The sequence below is a fragment of the Arachis ipaensis genome, chromosome B01 (genome assembly GCF_000816755.2).
Source record: "Arachis ipaensis cultivar K30076 chromosome B01, Araip1.1, whole genome shotgun sequence".
Classification (NCBI taxonomy): Eukaryota; Viridiplantae; Streptophyta; class Magnoliopsida; order Fabales; family Fabaceae; genus Arachis; species Arachis ipaensis.
Genome location: NC_029785.2, coordinates 117,543,278 through 117,547,738, shown reverse-complemented (window position 1 = coordinate 117,547,738; position 4,461 = coordinate 117,543,278).

Below are 4,461 nucleotides of genomic sequence, written 5' to 3'. Positions count from 1 at the left end.
GGGAGATGATGTGAATTGCAAGTAAAATATATATATTTTGTTTTATTTAATTAAGAATAACCAAAAAAATGAAATAAAATAAAGTAAAATAATTAGAAGATAAAATATAGATTTCGAAAATTAAAAGAAAAAGAAAATAAAAAAAAAGAAAATTTGAATGTTGAATTGACTAATTAATTGAAAAGAATTGAAAATTTTTGAATATGATTTTTGAAAAAGATTTGAATTTTGAATTTTTAAAACTAAGATAAGATAAAATAGAAAGTTTTTAAAATAAAAATCTGAATTTTTAAAGGGAAATTTCGAAAATTAATTGAAATAGAGAGAAAAGATATTTTTGAATTTAATGAAGAAAGAGAAAAACACACAAAAGACACAAGACTTAAAATTTTTAGATCTAATGCTCCTTGTTTTTTTGAAAATTTTGGAGGGAAAACACCAAGGAACACCAAACTTAGAAATTTTAAGATCAAAATACAAAGAAGACTCAAGAACACTTTGAAGACTCACAAGAACAACAAGAATAAATTTCAAAGACTCAAGAACATAAAAAGAACACCAAACTTAAAATCTTTAGAAAACTAAAAATAAATTTTCAAAAATTAAAGAAAAATAACAAGAGAACACCAAACTTAAAAGTTTGACACAAGATTTAATAAAAAAAAATTATTTTTGAAAAAGTTTTAAAAGGAAGATACCCAATTACCAAGAACATAAGCACAACGCTCTAGCCAACTGAGCTATAAATTTAACGTGTTTTAAAAAAAGTATTTAATGTACATAAATTTTTTGAATACTGATAATTTGAAAACGCACAAGAAAAACAAGAAAAGACACAGAACAGGAAAAACTAAAGATCAAACAAGAAAAATAGCAAGAACAACTTGAGGATCAAGAAAGAACAATGAATCCAAATTTCGAAAATTTAAAGGAAAATAAAAGCATGCAATTGACACCAAACTTAAAATATGAATTTAAACTCAAACAGAAGACTCAAAGAAAAATTAAAAATTAATAAAGAAAAATAGTATTTTTGAAAGGGAAATAGCAGATGCAATTCTAGTGACTCTAAACCAAGAAAAATAAATTATTCCTAATCTAAGCAACAAAATAAACTGTCAGTTGTCCAAACTCGAACAATACCCGGCAACGGCACCAAAAACTTGGTACATGAAATCACAATCACACTTTTGCAATTTCGCACAACTAACCAGCAAGTGCACTGGGTCGTCCAAGTAATACCTTACGTGAGTAACGGTCGATCCCACGGAGATTGTCGGCTTGAAGCAAGCTATGGTTATTTTGTAAATCTTAGTCAGGAAATTAATGATAAGAGTGATTGTATTTATGAAAAATAAATAACATGAAATAAAGGGTACTTGTTATGTAGTAATGGAGAACATGTTGAGGTTTTGGAGATGCTCTGTCATCTAAATCTCTGCTTTCCTACTGTCTTCTTCCTCACGCACGTTAGTCTCCTTCCATGGCAAGCTGTATGTTGGTGGATCACCGTTGCCAATGGCTACCATCCGTCCTCTCAATGAAAATGGTCCAAATGCGCTGTCACCGCACGGCTAATCATCTGTCAGTTCTCACTCACGTTGGAATAGGATCCATTGATCCTTTTGCGTCTGTCACTACGCCCAACATTCGTGAGTTTGAAGCTCGTCACAGTCATCCCTTCCCAGATCCTACTCGGAATACCACAGACAAAGTTTAGACTTTCCAGATCTCAGGAATGGCCTCCAATAATTCTAGCCTATACCACGAAGGTTCCAATCTTAGATTAGAAACCCAAGAGATACACATTCAAGCTATTGCGGATAGAACGGAGGTAGTTGTCAGACACGCGTTCATAGGTGAAAATGATGATGAGTGTCACGGATCATCACATTCATCAGGTTGAAGTGCGAATGAATATCTTAGAATAGAAACAAGCGTGATTGAATGGAAAACAGTGGTAATTGCATTAATTCATCAAAACACAGCAGAGCTCCTCACCCCCGACCATGGGTTTTAGAGACTCATGCCGTCCGAAATACAATGTAAAGTGTAAAAATGTCATGAGGGGCATAATAAATCTCTAAAAGTTGTTTAAATACTAAACTAGTAACCTAGGTTTACAGAAAATGAGTAAACTACGATAGATAGTGCAGAAATCCACTTCCGGGGCCCACTTGGTGTGTGTTGGGGCTGAGACTTGAGCTTTACACGTGCCTAGACTATTTCTGGAGTTAAACACCAGGTTGTAGCCTGTTTTGGGCGTTTAACTCCAACTTGTAACCTGTTTCTGGCGTTTAACGCCAGAATGCAACATGGAACTGGCGTTGAACGCCAGTTTACGTCATTTATCTTTGAGAAAAGTATGGACTATTATATATTTCTGGAAAGCCCTGGATGTCTACTTTCCAACGCAATTGAGAGCGCACCATTTGAACTTCTGTAGGTCCAGAAAATCCATTTCGAGTGCAGGGAGGTTAGAATCCAACAGCATCTGCAGTCCTTTTTTAGCCTCTGAATCAGATTCTTGCTCAGGTCCCTAAATTTCAGCCAGAAATTACTTGAAATCATAGAAAAACACAAAAACTCATAGTAAAGTCCAGAAATGTGATTTTTATTTAAAAACTAATAAAAATATACTAAAAACTAATTAAATCATACTAAAAACTATGTAAAAACAATGCCAAAAAGCGTATAAATTATCCGCTCATCAGGATGTAAAGGTTCTCAACGTTTACTAAGACATCTTCTACCAGACCATATGCCTTTTTTATTTTCTTGTCTACCATCTCTAGTGAGATTCTTGCAGCTTGTACCTCAAAGATTCCCATCCTCTCCATCATAGTGAGTGGCATGAGGTTTATGCTTGACCCTAGGTCACACAGAGCCTTCTCAAAGTTAATGGTGCCTACGGTGCAAGGAATTAGGCAGCGTCCGTGATCCAGTAGATTCCGAGGTAATTTCTGTTGGACCAAGTGACGAATGGATTTTTGACGGTTTAGAATTTCACAAATGAATTCTCGTTGCAAGTATAGTTTCTAAACCAATCACTGATTATATGTCAAAAGGTGATGATAATGATGCCTTCCCCTTAATCCTTCATCCTTTTATTCCTTTCCCTTAGCAATTTGGTGCCAAAAATGGGTTCAGAAACCCTCTCAAATCGCCAGGCACGTGTTGCATTAGTGAGGTCATGTGCCCTCATCGACCCGTGCGCGCACGGTACGCGTGCGCGTCCCTGGCTAATTCTGCGATGTGCGCGCGAGCGCCTTGTGCGCGTGCGCGTGCATGGCTGACTTTGCTTCTTTGACTTTTTATGCTTCTCTCCACTTGTATGCTTCCTTCCTTGCTTCCTTTGATCCATGCCTAGCCTATTTCAATCCTGGAATTACTAGCAAACACATCAAGGCATCTTATGGAATCAAAGAAGAACTAGAATTCATCAAAATAAGGCTTAAAAGGCATGTTTTTACACTTAAGCACAAATATGGGAGAGATAACAAAATCATGCTAATTCCTAGGCTAAATGTGACAAAGGTTATCAAAATACTCTAAATTCAATGTGAAACAAACCGTCAAATTGGGGTTTGTCAACCTCCCACACTTAAGCCCTAGCATGTCCTCATGCTAAAGTAAGAAGGAACTAAGGGTTATGACATTTATTGAATGCAACTAAACTATATGAGTCCTATCTAAATGCAATTATCTAAAGCAATTGGAAAAGCTTAGTTCAAACAAATCAATTCCCAAGAGAGCATGTGTAAGCACAAGATTTAGGCAATAAGGACTAAGTCCAAACCACAATTGTATTGAATTGTCAAAAAGAGTTCAAACTTGCAAGAGTATAGATAATATGGGTGAACACATGTGATTGAACTTTTGAACCCTCACCGGATGTGTATCCGCTCTATTCACTCAAGTGTTTAAGGGTTAATTCACTCAATTCTCTTCTAATCATGTTTTCCAAAATTTGATTTTCTTCTAACAATCAACATTTATTCAATGCATGCATACATTCATCATGAGGTCTTTTATTTAGGTTGTAATGGGGTTAGGGTCAAGGTAGGATCATTTATGGTCAAGTGGACTAGGATTTGAATCTTTGATTAGCATAGACTTTCCCACCTAACCTATTTAATGACCTATACAAATGCGAGCTATTCTAACTACCCATTCTTCACTTTTTCTTACATACTCATGCATTTTCTTTTCATTTCACAACACTTATGCATTGATTCTTATTGAGCTTCACTTTGGGGCATTTTGTCCCCTTTATTGCTTTTCTCTTTTTTTTTTTTTCTTTTTCTATATACATTTTTTTTTCTTTTCTTTTCCTCATTTTTTTTTCTTTATATATATTTTTTTCTTTTTCTTCTTTCAAACTAAATACAAGAACATCAATGCATAAGGTCTCTACACTTAATCAATACATGAATATGTGCCCAAATCTTTAAACATAAA